Consider the following 8,447-nt stretch of genomic DNA (forward strand, 5'->3'; position numbering starts at 1 on the left):
AATAACTTTTGAAATGCAGGTTTTGTGTCACGCTGGGGAGCCTACGATGGTTTTTTACTGTTAAATGCAATTTTTTCCTGGGCTACTCCTGCTTACTTTCATTTACGGTCACACTCTATCAGTACAACTGTCTCAACATCAGAAATTCAGTATTTTTTTTAACGTGCAGGCTGCGTCGTTTTTTAAACTCCTCCAACAGACACAAAAATACACAAACGCATCCTACAAACAAACGGAAATGCATAGGAAGCCACCCATCCAGAAAACAACTCACAGAGCTGAAAAGCCTCACTGGCTCCGGGGATAGGCCGCCGACGGTGGTGTCTTCTGAAGGTCTGTGAGTCTGTCTCTGTCCGTCACTCTGGCATCTTCCGAGTTCCTTTCCCTCCTGCTCCCGGCGGGCGGCAGCCTCTCGCTGGCTCTCAACTTTGGGGAGTTTCAAGCAGCCGCGGCGGCAGCAGCCACCCCGGACGCAGGAAACGTCTCGGTCGGCTCCGGTGGGTTCTCCCGGGCTCTCTTCATTGCTCGGCTAAAGGTACCGCCTCGGCGCCCCGGCCGTCGCGCGTCCGGGCGCGGGGAGCCCCACTCCGGGAGCCGGGTCCGAGGGGCGGGGGCGCCGGCAGCGGCTGGGTCCGGGCCCCGCCTCCCCGCGCTCCGAAGCTAGCAGGACCCCGGGTTCCCGCGCGCCGCCGCCCGGGTTTTATCCCAGTGCGCGGGGTCGGCTGCGGGGCGGGGAGACGGTCCCGCCCCTGCGCGTCCTCCCTCGGGCTGGAAGCAGCTCCGAGGCTGCGGGCGGGAGCAGGCTGGGCGCACGGCGGGGCGCGCGCGGCGCGGGGAGGGGGCGGCGGCGCAGCCAATCGGAGCGGCGGCCGGCATCCCTCTCGCCCCCACCCCGGGGCCTCGCCGCCACCTCCCGCCTCCCCGGAGAGGGACGCGGCAGAGCGGGGTGCACACCCGAGGCTCACCCGTTCCCACCCGCTGTGTGCGTGTGTCCAGCCCCGAACGGGGTGGTGGGGCGGGGGATTCAGGGGGCACGCCCAGCCAGGGAAGGAGAGGTGTCTCGCTTGAAGACCCCACTTGTCGCGGCCGCCCGTGTCCACTCCCCGACCTCTCGTTGCTTTCTTTGGGCCAGGGCCAAGGGGGCTTCCGCAGGGCTAAGTGCAGCTGGTTTTAAAGGTCTAGAAAATAAACACAGAAGTCGCCTTCCGTCTCCGCTCACGTTTGGGGGGAGGGGGTGTGTAGGGAAATGGGCACTTTCCCTCTGGTGCGACCAAGATCTCTGTTTGGAGGAAGGAACCGGGAAGGCGCTGCGCAGACACGCCGCACCTCCCTGGGAAAGTTCTATCCCTTTCTAACTCAGGAGGCGGCATCAAGGATGGTGCCCAATCCGAAAAGGAGAAGCACAGGAAAGAAGGCTTGGGGCCGACCTTCCGGCTGGAATGCAAAGATAAGGGTATTAAGCTTTAAAAAAAAAAAAAAAAAATCCCGGAGCCAGACTTTTTCCCTCTTTTCTTAGGGGGTTGGAATGGGGGTGGGGGTGGAGGCCAATGTGTTCATGCCGGATAGGGTCTGACCCTAGAAGGGGTGCCGGGCGCGGAGGTTCTTCATACCTCTCAAGAGGCGGGCCGGCGTCTGACTCAAGCGTGCCTTGTCTCCTAGCCCTGCAATCCGGAGCGGACACCCCCTCCCCCCGAAAAAAAGCCCAGGTGGACAAATACAAGGTGGAGGGCTCGGGGTTGATGAGCTTTTCTATTAAAAATCCCTTTTTGTTTAATTCCAAGATCAGTTTTAACGATGGGATTTGACTGAGCCGGATGGCCCATTTGTCCATTATATCTGGATTAAAAAAAAATTACTGCCCTGACAAGAGATAACTAACTAAAGCAGAAGGGATAGGGAGACTGAAGGCAGACCAAATTGAGAACACAGGTAGGAGCATGGCACGTAACTTGTAATATGACTTAAAAAAATAAAACTGTTGCTGCAACAACCTACGCGCCCACCCCCACCCCCACCCCCACCCCCACACTTGAGCAACCTTGAATTTATGGAAGTTGGTCCCTATATTGCTCATGAATGGATTCACGTGGGTTCACGTGGTAGCGCAGTGCCAAATTTAAATAGAACTGTGCATTGTTAATTTAGTCAGCCTGTTTGTAGACTAAATCTGAAATAGCGCTGATAAATCAAGATTTTTTGTCAGGTGAAAGCAGCTTGATTCAGGAATTTTATCCTAAGAAGAATGCCGCCTGACATGCTCTAGGAAAGCTTCCTCACTGTGAGCAATCAGGAGAGGCTGAAGTTGAACGTTTCCAAAGTTAGGCCACACTTCCTGGGCTTCTCAAAAAGCCTGGGTCTCCAGCCTTCCTTTTTACAGTACAACGATTAACACAGAGAAATGGAATTGGGATCGCTCAGAGGAATACTTTCTCAATGACTAACAAACAGGTTTTTGCAACGTTTTACTAAGGAAATAACATCCTATTCAAAGGAAACCAGGAAGGTGGGAGAAGGTCCTGTATGTCCTAGGAAAGTAGTGTCAAAAGAAAAGGGCTCAAACGTGGACTAAATCTGAGTAGCTCCAGGGGCATCGCAGAAACACGTGCAAAGATTACCCAGCAGAAATAAACCAAATGCACTCAAAATCCACACACATGTATCTATTTGAAGCCCTGATTTTTGAGATGCTGCCCATTTGGCAAGAGGAAAGGAGTTTTGAAAGGGGTGGGTTTACATGGATTTGAGAAGAAAAAGCTAAGCATTTACCTTAATTTTGGGCATAAGGTGTGACCTTATGTTGTGGAAGGAACTTTCTCTACATCCTTTCACCGATCCTGCCAGATCTTCTCTTTTCGTTAGAAGGGAAGTTCCACAAGGGCAGAAATGTTATGTCTTGGACACTGCTCTATTCTTAGCTTCTGGAACTCTGCTTGACGCTTGCTTGGCATTCAGTAAATTTTTGATAAATAAACTGAGGAATGGGGAACCTATTCTAGGCTTCGTTGAGCTGAGCCTGCTGGTTGATATTCTGCTCTCTATACTTCAAAGCTTGTCAGAAAGAAGAGAAGAGAGGGAAANAGGAGCCCTGCGAAATGACTTGGGTCCTGGATCCCGTAGAACCTGAACGCCACCACACACTTTTACTTCCTTTCTAATTACATCCTCCACCCCCCTTTATATTTCCTTAAATTATTTTGAGTTGCGTTCATGTCCTTATGACTGCAAGAGTCCGAGTGCGTGTAATGATGGTAATAATAAATACGTATTGAGCTATTATGATGTGCTAGGTCCTGAGCTCTGTGTTTCACATGAATTATTTCATTTACTGCTCGCCATAACCCTGCAACATTATGTAATCCTATAATCCAGATGGTAAACAACTGTGTTCCAAATTATTTGAAAATGGAATGGGATGAAATTAGCTTGAGGCTCCATTTGAAGGATTTAGATTAAACTGAAAAGAGATGTTTCTGACGGGGTGGCTCCAGGCTGGAATGGTTGCCAAGACAGATGGTTGAGTTGCCTTCTCAGGAGTTTAAAATAGGACAGATAGATATTCTTCTGGACTTTTCCACATGGCACAATCGTTTGGTATTTTTGACCATTCAGTGACTCCAGCAGATAGTAGAAAGTGGATTGATTCTGAATCCTGTGTGCTGAGGCAGGGGTGAACATGTGGGTGTCTGGCTGAGTCTGCAAGTAACCGACCTGGGGGCAGGGATTTCGGTCGATGAAATCTCAGGGCTTTCTCCGGTTGTAATCAAAGACTTAAGGCCTCAGAGATAGGAGACAAGAGATGGTTGCAGCACTAGTGTGTGATTCAGAGCCCTTTTTACTAAGAATGAACCCTTTCATGGCACTTTATATCCGATGAAGGGCTTGCCCATTGCGTGTCTCCTTGGATTCTAGCAACCCATGCTGTAAGCAGGCGTACTTGGGACACCAGCCGATATCTATCATGGACTCCTCTCTTCACCTGGGGGTGCATCCGGTGTTCTTCGGGGACAGCTCCCAGGGGTCTCCAGCTCTTCAGGGAACTTTATGCCGAGGCCCCCTCGCTTTGGGGGCAGCCCTGTGCAGAGGGTTTTTACAGTGTGACTGGAGCCTCGGCCCACAGGAAACACATCCCTTCGCCCACCAGCTCTGGAAGTGTATTCCGTTCCTATAATAGCCTGTTTTTCCTTTGGCCTCATCCAGTTGGTTTTTGTAAATTGCTCAGGATTTGTGGTAGAATCAGATCTCTCACCCAGTACTACGCTGCTCTCTGGATGGAGATTTAGGCTCCAGCCCCCGCTCTCTGAACTCCAGGGGGCTTGGTTCTCAAAAGCCGGAAGCCACCTTGGCTAGAAATGCAGGCTAGTCAGTTACCCCCATGCCCTGTCCAGGGAGAGCCCAGAATGGGGCAACTCTTTGGGCAATTCTCACTCACTCTCTGCTCTATCTCCTGTCTTCAAGGACATAGGCTGCATAGGTTGTTTCTTTCGTTTTTCATTTAGTTGAGATGAAATTCCATAAACAGAATTCACCTTTTTTTTTTTTTTACCTTTGAAGATCATCTGAAAGAGCACATACTTATGTCATAACAGTAGGTTTTTAGGGGTGCCTGGGTGGCTCAGTCGTTAAGCGTCTGCCTTTGGCTCAGGGCCTGATCCCAGGGTCCTGGGATGGAACCCCGCATCGGACTCCCTGCTCCACTGGGAGCCTGCTTCTTCCTCTCCCACTCCCCCTGCTTGTGTTCCCTCTCTCTCTGGCTGTCTCTCTCACTGTCAAATAAATAAATAAAATCTTTTTTTTAAAAAAAGGTAGGTTTCTAGAATTGTCTTCTCTTTCCTTATCTGCATTTTCTATTTTTTTCACAATGTTTTTGTGATAAGAAAATGCACAATGAGTGATTGCAATTGTTTAAAGTTACCTGGGACTAAGTCATATGCATCAATGTTTCTGCTTTATTGTGATTCCTATTTAATATCCGGGGACTCTAGTTTCAGAGAGCAAAACCCTCCTCTGATTTCTCAGGTACCAGGTGACTCCAGTTTCCCCTGATTTGTTCTGTGCTAGCACTACAATCCTTTATTTGGCAGGTATTTACTGAGCACCTACTATGTGCCAGGCACTATTCTTTAGTCTGAGGATTATAGCCATACGTTAAGGCTGCCAGAGCCGTGCCAGCCCAGCTGGAATGAGAGGCATACTAGTCAATCATGTGTTTCTTATTGACCGATTGTCCACACTCCCAGATTTGAGGCTCAACATCCTTGTTTGGGGTCAACTCCCAACAGCTGTGAATCCTTCTCTCTCAGCGCATTTTTAGACCCGCCTTTGTGAAGGTGGCAGGAGCCTCTGTCCCACACCACCATGTGTCCATGTGTTTTTCCGTGAGAAAGAAAAACAAAAAGAGCAACTAAAGCCCTTTTTTCCTTAATCCTGGAAGTATGACATGCTCAATGTAGAAAAATTGGAAATACAGAAAAGATGTAAAGAATCAGAGAATGTCATTCATAATCTTACTGGTAAATGACATTTCTGCTCAAAGAATAAATCCATTGTAGTGAGGAGCCTGCGACGTTGCAAAAGGATGGTTTGTCATAATTATGTAAAGAGAAAAGAAATAAACAGACTTTTTTTTTAATGCTCTGAAATTCTCAGCCTTAGGAATGAAGTAAGCAGATGAAAACTTGTTTTATGAAATTCAGTGTGTCAAGGCCATGCTCCTAGCATTATGGTTACCTCTTGCAATTTTGGTCATAAATGGTAGGTGCTCTAATTTCCGTTGTGCTCATTATTAGCCTGAAGGGAATCGTCTAATTGAATTCCTAAATGCTATTGCATCCCTCAAAACTGGGGCTAATTTTATCTCCCTGATGAATATGGATAATGTTTAACAAACCCAGGTTGGAGAATTATATGAAGTGTTCAGACTCCTATTTTATGTTCTTTAAAAAAAATATGATTTCCTGTAGCAGTAATTAATTGGTCACTTTTCATAAAGATAATATCTGAGTATTCAAAGAAATACCTGATTTGAAGCAATAAGTATTTGCTAGACAAAATTAACACAAAATAAAGTAAAATGGAATTGAGAGAAAAAATAATAAACTCTCTCTATCAGACAGCCGGCACTGTTGCAAATACTCGTTCAATTATTTTCAGCAAATATAAGGCTCTCTGTGGTGGGTGCTCTATGCATAATTTGCTCTGGAACTCTGACCTTTCAGCTTGCAATAGTGAAAAGCAATATTGCATTCATATAGGGGAAGGCAGAGGACTTCTGGAAAGATCCAAGGATGTGGTCTTGATAACAAGACCCAACATTTATCGCATTTTTAGTACAATACACCAGACTTCTCATTTAATTCTTATGAGGGCCCTACGAGACGGTCATTAACATCCCCACTGTCTAATGAGGGCAGTGGGCCTGAGTTGGTTTCTGTAACTTGCCCAAGATCAGTGGTGGAACCAGATCTCTCACCCTGCTGTCTCACTCTGATCTCATGCTCTACCATTAGCTCTAATGCTTCCCATTAGGGAGGAGAGGGGTCAGCCCTAATTTAAATTCCATTCAGCAAATATTGTTAGTCCTGGCCACACTCCCAGAGCCATCATATGGTTGTTCTCCTCTAGGAATTCGTAGTGTTATTCGAAATAATTATAGGATATAAGACAGCATATAATTCAGTTTCAATTGGATATAGAAAAGAGCCAAAATACTTGCAAGAGAATAGGTATTTCAGGCATTGAAAATTCCAGTACAAGAAGATTTTTAGATCTTCCTCATTTCTTGTTGACCAAATAGCTGACTCCACAAAGAGACTTGTATGCAAATAAAAGTATAATTTGGGAGAAAACACTTGAATGGTCAGGGATGACAATTATCTCTTAGAATTAAGCGACAATAATATGGCTTCTTTTATCCATGGCATTCATAACGGTGAATTATAAGCAAGGAAAGTAGTAGCACAGATGAAGAGTCTGAAACCTCCTTTAATCATATGCCGAGTGGCAATGTGTTAAAGAAAACAAAAGGTGGTAACATAGAACACTGAATAACGAATCAACTTTCTGGGTTGTGCTGGCAGAACTTCCATTTATTAATGGTATAGTCTTGGGGAAGTGACCTGGTCTTTCAGACTCAACTTCCTCATTTGTAAAATGGGAATACAGTAAGAGCTCATGCGCCGTTTGATTTCACAAGGTTGACTGAGATGAGCTGAGACCTGGAAAGTTGCTCATTTGGGATGATAAAGCTGGAAAAGAGTACCGCAGTGAGTCCCAATCACATGTTATTCATCCTTGCTGTCCTTGCGCCCTGGACGTGATCGGACACAGCACAGATGTTTAACAAATGTCTGTTGAACCTATTGGAACCGAAGCTCGGTTTATGTACAAAATAAACAGAGCTGGAGAGGTGCCTCGCCACAATGATGTTTGGACTAATTATGTGGCTCCCCTGAGCCTGGCTGCACCAGAGTCCGGCGGGTCCTGCAAATGAGGACCTGCTGTTGGCTCAGCCCTGCCTTATTCTCCAAGGTCCCCTGCTGCCGCGTGGAAGGAGCCGCCAGTCTGCAGGCCCGGGCTTCTCAAAGCCCCCTGGGACTTGAAGCTGACATGTTGCTGGGGAACATCCTGGGCGGAGACTTTTAGCTAGGAGTGATGATTGGCAGCCTCGGTACACACTGGAGGCCACTCAAAGGAGTTTGGAACTACAGGGAAAAACAAAATAAAAAAAAACACCCAATAATAATAATCACTCTCTCCAGAGAGCAGTTTTGACAGGTTGTTACTTGCATCGTGATAGAAATACATGGTAGGAAACCGAGGAAGGGTTCCTTGGAAGCTGTTGTGTGGAAGAGGTCAGGGGCAGATCTGAACAAGTTGCTGGGGGATGAGTCTGCTCGCTGACATTTCCTACTTTACGGAAACAGCAGGATGATGGAAAACATGCTATTGTGGTAGCTGTCCACATTTATCCAAAAGTAGAATTTTTTCGTTTACTCAGTTATAGTTATTGAAGCAGTTGGACATCTAAATTCCTCTCTTCCAAATCTCCTTTGCCGAGAAGGCCCTGAGCACCTTAGCTCCCTGTCACCAGCGGAATATGCATTTCCCCAGTAAGTATGGACATGCTTGTTTGTTTGTTTGTTCGGTGAGTCTGGGGGAAAGCCGGAGGCTGGACTCTCCAGCTACGGCCGCCTTCATCACATCCACATAGCCCACCTCGACAGGTTCTGAAACTCGGTCTTTTTGCTGTGCCGGAGGTAATTGTGGAGAACGTGAGTGATTTTTAATGTCCACCAAAAGAATACCTACCTGTGAATTTAAAGTGAAGATCAAGTGGATCAGAACTCGATATGGGCCTTGTCATCGTCTCCTCCCGTAAGGAAGCTTGGGGAAGCCAGGTTTATATTCACAGGTATGTTTGGTGAGTGCGACATGATGGAGAAGGTCAT

Source organism: Ursus maritimus, unplaced genomic scaffold (genome assembly GCF_017311325.1).
Source record: "Ursus maritimus isolate PB19 unplaced genomic scaffold, ASM1731132v1 scaffold_26, whole genome shotgun sequence".
In the NCBI taxonomy this organism is placed as follows: Eukaryota; Metazoa; Chordata; class Mammalia; order Carnivora; family Ursidae; genus Ursus; species Ursus maritimus.